Source organism: Sciurus carolinensis, chromosome 12, assembly GCF_902686445.1.
Source record: "Sciurus carolinensis chromosome 12, mSciCar1.2, whole genome shotgun sequence".
Taxonomy (NCBI): domain Eukaryota; kingdom Metazoa; phylum Chordata; class Mammalia; order Rodentia; family Sciuridae; genus Sciurus; species Sciurus carolinensis.
In genome coordinates, this window is record NC_062224.1 from 80,206,634 (window position 1) to 80,221,462 (window position 14,829).

General features: G+C 49.6%; 1 protein-coding gene across 1 annotated transcript in view; it reads left to right on the forward strand.

The window, feature by feature from the left end:
* Plxna2 (plexin A2) overlaps positions 1–14,829 on the forward strand; it is a 210,775-nt gene that overhangs the window by 95,818 nt on the left and 100,128 nt on the right.

Consider the following 14,829-nt stretch of genomic DNA (forward strand, 5'->3'; position numbering starts at 1 on the left):
TCCCTGTCTCAGCGAGTGATGAACAGCCCGGCAAGAACAGGCCAGACTGCATGGAGCAGCTTGGTGTGATTAGGAGGTAGATTTACTGCTCTCGGGCCCACAGAGTCTGCTGCTCAAGGGAGCCAAAGAGGTGTAAATAATCCAGGCCTCCAGGCTGGCCTGCTCCTGGGAGAGACAGAACCAAGATAGGGTCCCAGAAGGAGATAAAATCTTGGCATGAGTCTTAGACTGGTGCAGGGTAGAAGCTGGTCAGCTCTGGGAAGCTGAACCTATGCCTGCAGAGATGGGGAGTCCTACAAAACAGACTTCTACCCTCTGCTAGGTAGCAACCTCTCGGATGCGGGGAGGAGCATTATTCCCCAGATTGTATTTCTCTGAATGTGTGGGAGCAGAGAGAAGGGCAATGCCAAGGAAGCCGTGGTGAAGAAAAGAAGCAGAGAGGACAGGACTCACCAGATCCCTGCAGATCCAGAAAACCAAGCGAACGCCCAGTGTTCAGAAAGGCTGGTTCGTTCCATTCACTTGGTCAGTGGGTTAACCGTTGCTGAGCAGCAGCGATGGTCTTTATCATTTTCCTGAAAAGGATAAGTCAGATAAAGGTCAAAGAAGGATTAAAAAGGATTATGAGTCTGTCTCAGCAGCTGAGGATGCTGACTGAGGCTGGAGAAGGATGCTGGGGCTGGAGGACCCACCACTTTCACGAGGCACCCCCCGGCTCATGTGTCATTCTGAGTATTCTGCCAGGATTCCAGTGTCCTTGATCGGCTTCGCCCTTCTCAGAGTTCTCTTTCCCTCCTTTCTTTTTGCATGTAAGGGATCTGAATCAGGGGACGAGGGATAAGCACAGGAGGAGGAAAGGGGCAAGCAGGCACATGACAGCATTAAGGGATGCAGTGATGCAGTTCTAACTTGAAAATTACTTCTTGAGAATAGATGACACAAATCATATGCTAATTGCATGCAAATTACATCCAGAGCCTCTTGAACCCACCTGTCTTTTTTACCTTCTTTAATGTGGCCCCTGCAATTGAGGCATAAACAGGTCCAGATGGGAACTGGGAGGAGTTGGAGGAAGCTTTGCCTAACCTAAAGTGAGAGAGTGTTGGAAATAAACACATCTATCATCCCAATAAAACAGGCAATGGACCTAAGAGAAACCATTACTGGACACATATTTATTGGGCCCAAAGTTCTGGGAAACCATGAAAAGGAGTGGAACTTGATCTCTACCCTTAAGTTGGTTACAGTCTAATGAGGGAGAGAGATAGGTACCCGGGTATCTATGATGTCAGATTGAGTTCTATGAATGCTCTGTATTCTCTTCCTATTCTTCTTCACTTTGAAGACTGGAGGTTATTTTTCAAATAAAAATAGTAGATGCTCACCAATCCAGTTCAATCACTACCTACAGACAACAGGCTCAAGTCACCAAATCCTAAATGTAACAGCACATTGACATTTAGTGAGCACCATCCCAGACACTTCTACAGGAATACTTAGAAGGCTGGATGGATAGATGCAACCTATATAGGTGGATAAATGGATGATCAAAAAGATTGAATAGACCCACACTGTGCATGATATTTTTGAGAGACACACTGTATGGCTCAGGACCAGGCAGGGAGCCTGGGTAAGAGCTCTCTCTTGGATTTCCTGAGTCTAATGTAGCAAAAAAGCAGAAGCAGCAAATGGAAGTGACCAACAAGACCTGAGTGGAACTGAGAAGGTGCCAAGGCACATTTTGGCTGCATGTCCTTTGTCAAATGGGTTGTGTTTGAAAATGTTTTCAAAGAAGAGGGTCTGGGTCAGGGCTAGAAGTTGATAAGAAGGTTTCAGGCTGTATAATGATCTCTTGGGTCCATGTCAGATACCACATCTGAGCGCATGCTTCCTGGTCAAACCATGTGGTCATGTGGTTTCTCCTTAAATATCCTCTCCTTTTTCCTCATCTTCTGCTTTGGGTGTCCTATTCTTGTTCCAATCTGCACCAAATAGGTTGAGTAGTAGCCAGTCATAATGAGCAAAGGAGCAGATAGAGGAGGAATGTGGGTTTAATGCCATGGGGCTGTCTCTGGCCAAGTGAGATATTAATAGGGAGCTCTCTGTACCAGGTGGAGCTGTAATCAGGAGGCCAAGTCTAAGGGGGATTTGTGGTGGAGCTCTGAAGCCTGTCACTTGGACAGCCATAAATCGTGTAGAAGTAGGTAGCCAGGTGACTTCACCAGAGGCTGAGTCCAGGGATGAGGGCCAAAAGCAGCTCAGGAGGCCCATCTGTCTGAGCCAGCTGAGCACAGAGTACTCACAGACAGCCAGGACCTCTTCAAGGAGGCAGTTTAATGTGTGGCTGGAAAACAGTCAGTAAAATGATGTCAGATGTCCTGGATTCTAGTTCAGCTTTTGCAATAACCAGTAGCATGACTCATAACTTCTGTTTCCTCCTTTATGAGTTAGAGGAGTTAAATTAGATAACAGGATTGTCTCTGAGGTCCACAGCTCTGACTCAGGCTGTTCTGTAGCTGAGTGGCCTTAGACAAGTCACTTAACCTCAGTGAGTTTCACACAAGGCCAGGGTGAGACTTGTTGAGACAATAGATAGGGAAGGTCTTCTTACTCTGCCTCCATGCCACATAAACACTAGTCATTAAGATTCTACATGGCTTCCACCTCTTTTTTTCTGATTCCATTACTTAGGAGTGCAGAGACTATATGTGATGATTAGGAAGAAGATAAGTGATTTGTGGCCCAGACAATAGACCCTGCCTCTTGCTCCCTGGGTGACCTGGGCTTTTATCTTCTCAGGAACTTGGATTCACCACATTTAAAGATGGAGATGAAAAACCTGACTCTGACATCCCTTTAATTCTTAAAGAGCCATTGAAGGTCCTGGTGTTGAGACTCCTTTTTTTTTTGCAGATGACATCAAAATCACCATTAATAGGTTTAAGTTTAGAACAAAAGGACTTGCTGAAGAAGAGGTATATGAGGCCATGTGTGTTCATATGACATTCTTCCCTGAACAATGAACACTATAGAGAGTCAGAATGCTGGTTTGCTTATGGATAAGTGTATTCCTGTGATGAGACAGTGTATTAGTTCTTTTTCCATTACTGTAACAAAATATCTGAGTCTGGGTAACTTTTAAGATAAAGAGGTTTATTCAGTTATAGCTTTGGAGGCCAAAAGTTCAAACAGTATGGCCCAGGCTCTGGTAAGGGTCTCCCTGACTGCACCATATCATGGCAGATGACATCATGACAGGAGTATATGTGAAAGGAAGAGCTCACATGACAAGAGGAAAGCAAAGAGGGTTGGGAGGGGCCAGGCTTGCTCTTTTTTAAGAACTCTCTTGCAAGAAATAACCCAGATCCTTCGAGAACTACTTCAGTTCCTTCTGAGGACAGTGCCTTCAATGATCTATGTATGTGCCACTAGGCTCCACTCCTGGGGGACACAGTAAAGCCATATCTAAACCACTACAGGTAGAAACTTAAGACTTTGGAGTTCTCTAAAAGTCCTAAGACTTTGTAAGACATCAAGGGAATGGAGCTTCCCAAAACTTCACTTTATAACAAATCTCTGGGTAGCCTAATCTCCTCCCTTCCTTCCACCCTTATCCCCAGCACTTACCCACCCCTCCCTTCTACAAAACATGGCCCTTGTTATATCCTTGGGACCGCGGGAGAGTGGAGCCTCGTCCCTGGTCTCACATTCTGCAAAAGGGGTTCTCATCTCCCCACAAAGCTAACAATCTAATACCAATATAACACTCGTTCTCCTCTCTCTCCCTCTTCCTCCCTCCCTCAATTAACTAAATGTAATTAAGAAATAGGACTGGTAAGAAGTGTTGGGTCGTTAGTGCCACTTCCTAACAAGTCAATGTTAATGTACTGTTAATAGATCTGTGGCCGGTCAGTCCCAGGGGGGAGTTTGGGAACTGATTCCCCAGTCCTGCTGTTAATTGCCCAGGTGTTCCACCGAGGGGATGCCTGACTCCTCCCTAGAAAGCCCTCCCCAGACTCAACAGCAAGTCAACAGATGTTGCAGGCATGAACACAGGTTGCACCCCTATCCTCAGTGTCTAATGAAAGTCAGACCGAGAGTCCGGGGAAAATCAGGCCACAAGCCAAGTGAAAAACCAAGCAACAAGATGAAAAGAAACTGGATGGCCCTCGTTTCCACCCAACTTGTCAGGCTGGCCACTCCCAGAAAGGGAACACAACTCGGTACTCAGGGTGGATGGGAAAAGAGTATAGGGATAGAAGCAATTATTCTATTTTATACTTTAATTAGTTTGAATTAGCAGAGGGAATAGAGGCATAAAATGATCCAGCGAAGGGTGAAATGGAAAAAGGGAGTCACAGTGGAGAATGGCTCCGTGCAGGCTGGAAAGAGCCTTGGGAATAGCAGATAGGCTGGCAAAGGGTGTGCGCATTGGGAGCGGGCGGGGACGTGGGATCCTGCTCCCTATTTCTGGGCGTGGAGGAGCAAAATAGCATGGTGAATAAGATCTGGCATGTGCAAGTGACATGAACCTTCATTTCCATAGCCTCTTGCTAGGTCTATGGCTTTGAGAAAGTCATTTGACTTCTCTAAACCTCAGTTGCTTCATCTGTGTAATGGGAATAGCAGATAGGCTACTAGGGCAACTGTTGTAAGGGGTGAAGATGAATTACCTCGTGCTGTCTGACAAGCTTTCAAATGTGAGAGTAATTATTAGTAGCAGTGTCAGTACTAAAACTTCCTGGGGACCTCAGAAAGGACTAGAAGCATATCCCCTATAAATTATGGCTGGGAAAGCGTTCCCACTTTCCAGCAGTAGCCTCCAACTTGCCATTCCTGCTGCTCCCTCCCAAGGGACACCTCAGAAGACTCTGGCCTGGCCAAATGGCAGCATTGGACTGAGTCGCTCATAATCTGCTATTTATTTAAAAAATCTAGGAATGTGCCCAGCAGACTAAACAGTCCTGTTCCCCTCCATACACAGGAGGCGGCCCCAGGCCCATGTGGGGCTCGGGAGACTTGAAAGCAGGCATCCATAGGGAACAGGGAGGGCTGCCCGAGCCCTGGCCATCCCGCGGGCCCTCTGGCCTGATTGACCACAGGTGTGGATGCCTGCTCAGCCAGGGACTCTCCAGGGGGCTTTTCATTTCTGGCCCCTTGGTGTCACAACCAAGTCTCAAGCTCCATGCAAAAGACAGAGCTACCTTTCCCAGGTAGTGAACACCCAGAACCCAGCCCTGAGTGCCGTCCTGTGTGTTCCAGGAGTTGGCACACTGCTCTGTTTATCTGTGGCTATCTAATGAACCACCCCTGAATGGATGGACCTAAAACAACCACCTTATCAGTCACATCGTCTGCATGAGGCCAGGACTCAGGCGGGGGAGCAGCAAGGGTGACGTGTGTCTGTTCTACAATATCCGTGGCTTCCGTGGGGATGGACGGGAATGGCCGGGGGTGGCTAGCATGATGAGGGGTTGGATTCTTCTGGAAGCTTCTCCATGTCTGGCACCTGGAAACTAGAGGCTGGGATTGCTTGGGACTTTTCCCCAGAGTGCCTTAGACAAGGCCTCTCCATGTGTCTTGAACTTCCTCACAGCCTGGTGGCCCCGAAATAGTCAGAGGTTTTGAGTGTGGCAGCTCCTGGCAGGCATAGCAGCTCAGGGCTCCAGGAGAGAGCGCCCCCCCCACCCCACCTGAAACTGGGTAGAACTTTCATTACCTTGTTTTAATGACTTTGTTTGGGAAGTCACAGTGTCACTGTCTGCTGCCCCTTACTCAATTGGCACATGTGAAAAAATAAGGCTAGGAGAAGATACAGGGTAGGGTTACCTGTCTGCCAGGGGCATGGAACCCCAGAGCAGCACAGCAGGAGGCGACTTCAGGAAACCACCCCCATTCTGACCCCAGAGGAGGAACTCAAGGCTCAGAAGGTACCATGTAGCTGCCCCTTTCAGCACCATGTGCCCCAGCACCCAGCTCCAGGGTCAGCAGAACTGCTCTGATTTCCCAAAACACATAGGGACACACCAGCGGCCTTAAAGTGTACCACTGATTAACCGCTGAAGGTTGCATAAGTCCCAGATGAAGCCACAACAAATGTCCATGGACAGAGAAAGTGCTTCTGGGAAACCTTTGAGGGGGTCTATCAGGAGGGGGCCACGCTGTGAGGGAATCGCCCTGTGGAGGGCATGCTGGTTTTCAATGCTCTGTCAGGCAGGTCCTGTAACAGTGTCGCACGGAGCCACTCAGAAGTGGGCCTCCTCCACCGCTCACCTTCAGGATTCAGGGCAATGCCTCCTCACCCCCGGGGGTGACAGGAAACAGACATTTGTCACCAACCCTGCCTTTCTGGTTTAACAGAGATAGGGCAAGGAGAAGGATGGCCTGGCGTTATCAGAAACAGAGCGTGTGAAGCCACCTTCCCTGATACAATTCACGGCAGGAGAAACCTCCCAGCAGGGCACTGCTCTGGTTCTAGGCTCCATATGGGGCAGGAGGAAGGGAAGTGGAGGTCAGCCTCTCAGATGCTGGTGCAGCTCTGTCCAGCCACCTTCTCCAGGAGGCTCACTGTGTTTCCCCGGTTTGGAGAAGGCCCCGTCAAATACTGACTTTGCTCTAGGACCAAAAATAAGAAACTTTCCCAAGGAGCTGTTGTCATACCTGGGGTAGTGGGTTTTCTTCCTGTAGCCAAAGCTACTGAACTGCCAGGCCCCTGGGTCATCTGAAGACCTTGGGGAAAGGAAGGGAAAGAAATGTGAGGAACCACCCTTCGAGGTGTCTCCTGTTTGTGAGTCTTGGCATCTCAGACTATTATTTTGATCGTGCCCGTTTAGTGCAGGTGATAAGACTTCCTGGGCGCCGGCAGAGCTCGCCAAAGTGCATTTCGACAAGTTTCGGTAACAGGAACCCCCTTCCTGCCCCCCTTCCTGCCTAGGCTGGGAAGCCTAGGCCCTGGGGGCGGCAGGAATGTGAGGGGGCGGGGAAAGCCGAGCCTGAGGGATTTGGGGTGAATTATAACATTTGCGGATTAGGTGAGTGAAGAAGAGAGAATCGCTGCTGCACTTTGTTTTAGAAAGTGTCACTTTCAATCCAAGCCTTTGATGCACATGTGCTTCTGGTTAAGGATGCAAGACCCCAGTGTGGCCCAGGAGCTGAGCGCTCACATCAGCACCTTCCCCAAAGGGAGAGCAGAATCCTGCCTTGGGGGGTCACAGGCACAGGGCACAGGGACGACCTCAACCTAGGTTTTCCTTTTCCCTCTGTCTTTCCCCCATTTCCAATGTCAAGGACCCAGAGGCTGACATGGACCCGACTCCCTGGCTATTAATATTCTCACGGGAGCATTTTTTTATAAATATTTTCACATGAGGGAAAAGAAATGCAAACCCACCCTATTAATCAGACGCTTGGCTTGCTGTATTTAAGAGAGAGAACTCCAGCCTCTTATTTTAAAATCCTTTGGTTTGGAAAGAAATGATTGAACACAATGCCCAGGCTGGGCGAATTGGTGCCAACAAACCTCATTTCTCTAAATGGGCAGGGGGCCTGGAGACTCTCTCTCCAATCCTTGGCAAGGGCTTTGCTTTCTCTTTCTAGGTAGGACAGCTGAAGGCTCACACACTGCCTAAAATGATACTCCTAGGCTGAGGGGTGGGAAATCACAGTGCCACATTACCAGAAGGAAACCTACCCTCCCCCAGTCTCTTAAATCTGAGGAACTGATGCCTAGAGACGAGACTGGCTTACTTGGGTCATCATGCTGATTCGCCTGGCCCAGTTCAGCATTCTTTTCCCAACTTGACGCAGCTTCACTCCCCACAGCAAGGGAAAACACAGGCATGTTTAAAACCTTTTAATTTTTTTTTAAAAGGGGGGGGAACAAGTTAGGCCCAAGAGAGTCCCTGAAGATGTTCCCAAGGGTCAAATTAAAATAGAGGTGATTTGCATATCATTTGCATACACAGACTCATTCATTCAACAGACCGTTAAGTGTCTACCATGTATAATGCATAGAGCTGTCCACTGACAAGTCATTTGCATATGCAGATATAGACAGGGCTGTCTTTCTAAGGAATGTTCCAGCAAAGATCTTAGGTACCTTCTTGATTTCTGTCTGCTCTTTTCAGTGCAACAACAGCACTGTTAAGGGTGATTTTGTGTAAAGATGAGTAAAATAGAATCCCTGCCCTCAGGACAATCACTTCCTGGAGCGAAGGAAGGAAGTGGAGATAAAAGGGAAAAGAAGGTGAGCAGTGTTATAGAAGACATGGATAATGTGTTTGATGATTGGAGTAGCTCATACCCACCAGGAAAGGGCCTGCCCCTGTTTCCTCCATGCTGGGAGTCTCTCCCAGGGCCTGACACAGGAATCCAGAGCTGGTCAAGCCCCAGAGTCTATCTCATGATGGGCAGCCCTCTGTTTTCTAAAAGAGGAGACAGGGTTCTGGGGAGAAGTGACAGTGGAGAATGAAGAGTGTACCAAGCCAGTGTGAGGAAGCTGACATCAGCGACTATGAGCAGTTTCCTGACAGCCATGAAGAGCATGGACTCTAGATAAGCCCAGCTCTACCACTGACTGCTGCGAGGCCTGGGGCAAATTGCTTCACCTCTCTGTGCTTCAGTAACCTCATCTGTAAATGGACATAATTGTGGCATCTGCGTGAGGATTAAATTAAATGAATTAATGCACTAAAAGCACTCTGAAAAGCACCTGGCACAGGTTACCTGCTTAATAAATGTTAGTAGTGGCAATTATATTTTTATGGTTGTGCCCCCATGTCTCATTACCAGGCCAAGCCCTGCAGTTCACGCTGTGCATATAACCACGCCTAAAAAAACCTCCACCGCCTACCAGACTTCTAAGCTCCACTTTAAGATGTGTTGAAATCTAATATTTATGTCATGTTTTTCTTATTTTAGTTGACAAACATGACCTCAGCTAATAAGTATTATTTTCCTAGCCTTTTCTACAGATAAGAAAGAAAACTGAAATTTAATCTGGCTAAGTAATTTGCCCAGAGCGAAGATGCTGGCAAACAGCAAGGCTAGGCCTCCACCCCAGGCTTCTGAAGGCAGACCCACGCCTCCTCATTTCTGAGACAGCGCCCCCTGGCTGCTGTCAGGCTGTCCTCCTGCTCTACCTCCTGGCTCCACATTAAGGAAAGGGTTAGAGGCCAGGAAACCAGCACAGACTCGGAATCTTCTCACCTGACACATTCAAGGAACTTGGAATACTGCTCTGTTTTGTTTAAAAAAAGAAAGAAATTAAAATATAAAAAAGCCAGCACTGCCCCAGGCCCTACGTGGACAGTCAGAGGAAACGCCTCTAATAGTCAGAGTGCAAGGAGAAAAAGCCCCAGGCCCCAAGAAAATTACTGCAGCTCCATTGACCCAGCGCAGAAGTTCTAGTGCCTCACAAGACCTTCTCCCCTTCGCCCAACAACCTGGAGAGGCAGGTATCGTCACTCCCCTTTGACAAGTGAGGAAGGCAAGGCCAGGAGATGCAGTGACCTGAACAAGATGTTCATAGGGCTCTTGGGAGGCAGAGCAGAGGATGAGCGGCAAGCCCGAGTGGCCCCAAAGCTCTTGTCCTCCCGCCTTCCCCCGCAACCACCTTTCAGGGACCCAGCGGGTGACATGGTGACACTCCTGCACATTTTCCTATCCCATCCACCTCTCAGCTTGGCAAAGGAAACCCCTTGCCAATGCACATGGGAGAAACTGCTTCCAAGCCCCATTCAGCCTCCAAGTGCCATTCCAAGAGTGAGCCGGGGACCTGGGGATCAGCTCAATGCTGGGCGTTCTTAGGCTCCAGGAAGCCTCCTGTGCCCACAGCCTGGAGTCTCATCCAGACATATGCCTGGCCCTGAAGGGCCGCCCCAGGACTCAGCAGCCTGCTTCCTATCTCCTTCTGGGCGCTCTCCCTGGTGCTCCCCGTGTGGAGGTTCAGTAATTGAATGTGTTTTATTTAGACCGTAACATTTAGTGCCACTTTGGATTTCCAATTAGGCTTCAATCAGATGCCGAGAGTCTGATTCGTTTTGTTGTTTTGATCAACACAAAAGATGGCAACATCAGAGGAGCCGTCGCGAAAAGTTATTTCCATCCGCTGATGACTGAGACGTGGCTGTGATGTGAAGATACAGTTTCAGAGGTGTGGAGAGAGGCATGAGCATCAGCGAAGGCGAGAGGGCGGGAAGGGGAAGCCAGCAAGCCTTGCAGAGGCCTTCCCTAGGGACAGGAGCAGACCTTGGGCACTAGGGGACTTGCCAAGGCTCCACATTATGGGGACCAGGACCTGGGGAACATGAAGCGGGGAAAGAAGTGGGTCTCCATTCCGGCATGTTTCTCACACTGTGAGGCTTGGACGGACCTTCTCAGGACTTAGATCCTGGAGGTGCTGGAACATAATGTCCCCAAGAGGCAGATGCTGATCTCTGCTGGATTTCTTCAGGGTACAGACTCTGAACTCCTCAGCCAGAAGTGCCCAGCTGAGCCCATTTACAGAAATACTTGGGGACTTGCCTTGTGGGTCCTGACCAATCAGCTGCCAGACAAGCTTTCTCCCCTGGGCTGGTCCTTGGGAAAGGATTTAGGCTCCAGAGTGCTTGGGAGAGGGAGGCAGAGGGGCAATAGGAGACATCCAGGAGTGGTAGGGTCTCCCTCCACCCTGAGTCATCCAAGTCACTTACCAGTGCAACCCAGTTGAGGTCAAGTGGATCCTTAGTTTCCCCACTGGTCAAAAGTGTTTAATGTCCCTGGAGGTCATGACATTTGGCACATTCTTTTTAGACATGAATAGTATCAAAGAGTGCCTAAGTGCGCAGCGCTTGGAGGCTGGCCTCCATCTGAGTGCGCATGTGCTGATGAGAACCGAGGCATGGGGGCCAGCCAGTAGGATGGCAGAAACGTCCCTGTGGGGTTGGGGACGATTGCTCCTTACCATCACATGTGCCCCGGGGGAGAGGCAGGTTGCACTCCTTCTTCTCCCCTCTGGTGCTGTTTCCAGAAGCCCAACTTGACTGCATGTTTGTCCAGTTGGCCTTTTGATCTTTCTATGGCCGGCCCAGCTCAGGAACCCTGAGTCCCAGCCACGGTCTCCACTTCACGGTTTTCACACTGTGCTCTTAATCTCCCTTCACCATCCTGCCTCAAGTGACCTTTCTCACCCACACTTCCCAGTTACTCCCACTCCCACCTCTGCAAACAGGCTAAGGTTGGTAGTGCCCACCAGGTGGAGGAAGACCGGCTGTGTCGTCAGCTGTGGCTTAGCAAACAGTCCAGGTTCAGCCTCTGTCCTTCCAGCGGGGTTTACAGATGAGAAAAGAGAGGTGGGCAAAGATGAGGGTCAGACCGAAGGGAGACTGGGAAGGGAAATGGGCAGAGATGAACAGGTCTCACCCACATCCACCAGTGGTTCATCCAACAACCTTTGAGGTCCTGCTGTGTTCACAGCTCAGGGTTCGTCCCCGCACAATCACACCTACACAAAGGAAACCCACACGTGAGCAGCTAATGAAGCCACAGCATGCAGAGTACTGGGAACATGAGAGTCATTACCCACCATGACCTGTGAGTCAAAGAAGGCTTCTGGGGGGAGGGTATACGCCATGTGATTTGTGAAGGGGGAGGGTTCGCCCAGGGCAAAGGAGTATCGATTAAGTGAAAGACAACTTCAAAACGTCAAGTTCAACCTACCCAGGAAACGTTTCCCCAAACTTGATATTGTTGGAGCCAAAGGAAAAGTTCAGAGGCATCCACTCTTGCAGAGTTTCCATGTCGTACAGGTCTGAAGACTTCGGATGAGCTCTACCCACCCCTCATCTCAAGAAGAAAGGGACCCAGCGCAGAAAGAAAGGGCTACAGGCTCCCCCATCTGCTGCAGCATAGAACGTGGGAGGAAGCAAACATGCACCCAGCTCCTGGTGCTCTCGGGCCGCAAGGTCAACAGCAGATCCCCTGCATAGGCCATGGATCTCAGTAGTATCATTGAAAACAATGCCAGCATTGGGCAGAGCTCAACTGGAAGCTTCTGTGATCGTGCCAGTCCCTTCCCTTCAGGAGGGCCATTTGTCTAACTGTACAACAAGAAAGACCTCTGCCCATCTCAGGCTCATAGGAAGAAGATAAAGGGTCAAGTGTACCCATGTCATCCATTCCCTCATTTCAACAACTTTTATTGGTGTCAGAGACCTTGCTGGCCAAGGCTGCTTCTTTTTCCCCCAAGAAGTGACATGGTATTTGGTACTTTGTAGTTGCTCAATAAACACTTGTTGAAGGTAAAACAGGAAAGAGGGAAAGAAAGTACAGATAGAAAAGAGACCCTCTAGGATAGCATGGAGATTCATCTGTGGAGCAGTTAGGACTGTATTCAGATTTGGACTTTGCCACTCTACCCTGTGGCCTGGCTTATCCCCTCTAAGTCTCAATTTTCCCTTCTATAAAGTGGGAATAACAGTAATGCGCAGGTTTAGAATTTCCATTAATCCTTATAAAATGCCTGGGAGAGGCCAAGAGTCAACCCTATGGAAATGGTCGCAGCTAAGCTCGGTGCTTTTCCATGGTTTACTCATGAGCTTCCAGTTTCACTGCCACTAAACCCCCCACAGCTAACATGTTGCTCATTTTTCATTCTGAAGTCATCTGCCAGTGGCATCTATTTCTAGCCTCTGTCTTAGGAGACAAGAATAAGGAAGGAAAACAGATAACGGCAGAGGCTCATTTGCCAATTGTCAGCTCCTGCTGTCAGCGTAGCTCTCTGTCTCCTTCTCCCAGGGTGCCTAGAAAAATCACAGTGACCTTTCCTTTACTGGTTGATCTGGTCAGCTCTCGACTCCAAGTCTCTCTGCCCAACCTCCAGCATCCCAACCCCACCGCCAGCCAGTGCTCACTCTGTCTCCCGATCCTGCCGATGCTACAGGATGGCAGGCTGTGCCATCCCTGGGCCTCCCTGGCAGCATGACCAGATTCCTAAAACCTGTGGGCACCAGAGTGGCTGGTCTTTCCTCCTCACTGCTTCCAGGGAGAATTTCTGCTGCTGCTCCTCTCCTGCAGACCCCCTTTCCTGCCCATTTCACAGAGGAGCTAAACTGAGGCATAGTCTAGTGAGGGACCTGCCCAACACTGCTTGGGAAGTCAGCAGCCTTGCTCACAAGAAGGATCTGCTCCTCCCAGCCCTCATCCCAAAATTGTCCCTTTCAACTTCACCAGGTGTGTCCTCCTTTCCATGCACTTCCCCTCAACCTCTGTTCCTGGGTCAGCTTCTGGCCTGGCTGTCCTGCGGTGATCTGTGGCCATTTCTGCTTTTCCTTCTCCCTCCTCCTCAGGCCCAGCCATGCATTTATCTCCAGCCCTCCTGAGCCAGTTGGGCTGAGGCATGCGGTCTGGGGGGATGGGCAGTTGAGGGCGGTGACAATCACAGAGGTGACAAAGAGGCAGCTAACAAGTGTTTGCTGACAAGAAGACATGCCACAGAAGTCCCCAGGAGGCCAGGAATGAGCCAAGCAGACCTGAACAGCCTACGTCTTGACTGGGTACAGGAGTTAATAGTGTATAGTTTGTGTGTGTGTGCGCGCGTGCGCACGTGCACATACACATGTGCACACATGTATGTGCCTCATAACCAAATCAGCTTTGGGGGAAAATGATCCAAAACAGAATATGACTTTCTCGTCCCATCTCCTTCAGGTCCTCTCCCTCGGACTCCCCAAAGCCACCATTGCTTCTGTCAGAGTCAGTAAGCTTTTCACCCTCCTTGTTTTTGGGGAAGGGAATCTTAAAAATCTCTTGTGCAAGTCAGCTCCCTGATTTCCTGGCTCTCTTCTTGGCCCTCGCTGTCAGCATCAATTTTCTGCAGGGAGTGATTTAACCTTCATTTATTCATTAATTCCTTTTTCCCCTTAACTTCATTAGGTAAGATTTATAAAGGTGCTGAATTGGAAAGGTCACCTGTCCCTGGGTCCAGGACACAGTGTGCCTGCCTCTCTTCTTTCCAGGAGTGCTCTGGAGATAGGGAGATGAGGCGGCAAGCAGACAAGAGAGCAATAGCTGAGCCTGAGGCTCCCAGGAAGGCTGGGCAGGCAAGTGGCTGCTACAGGTTCTGAACACACGTCCACGTTATCTGCTTACTTTAGTGGGACAGAGTGGTGTGGTGGGCAGGAAAAGGCTCTGTATAAGTATGTCCCGAATCACGCCTCTGGCTATTCTAAGCATTGACCTTGACCAAGTTTCCTAATCGCAAGTCCTCAGCTCCCTTTGAGGTGGGTTGTTGCTAATGGGTAATGAGGGAAACTTTCCATCCGGGGCTGCAAGGCTCTGAGCCACAGCTTCAGCCCTGCTGCAAGGATTAAATGGGATGGTGTGCAGAGCCCAGGGAGCACAGTGCCTGCCACACAGAGAATTCATTAAGTGGTAAATTTGGGGGGAAAAAAATCTAGCTGTCCTGGACAAGCCTGGCACTGTCGGACGATGGTTAGATCACTAACCACTAGAAACTGGTACGCAGGAAGTCTGTTTGGTTTTCCCAAGAAAAATGTAGCCCTCACATTCCATGACTGATCCCATCTCCAGAACCACAGGAAAAGCCTAAATTGTTAGAGGAGCCAGAAGAACCAAACCACCCACTGCGTGGTGATGTCAGGATTGCTTCCTGGGGTCTAGCGGATGCTGCAGGAAGTTAGGTCAAACAGTCCTTCTGCTCACTGCCTGCTCTCCCTCACCATCTCAGGCCCACTGAGCAAGCACTCATAGCTGTGGACCTTTTCCCAGGTCCCTGTGGCCTGCTGGTCCAGCTGCCAACCGTCTATCTCAGCTGTCTCCCTAGAAGGAGGG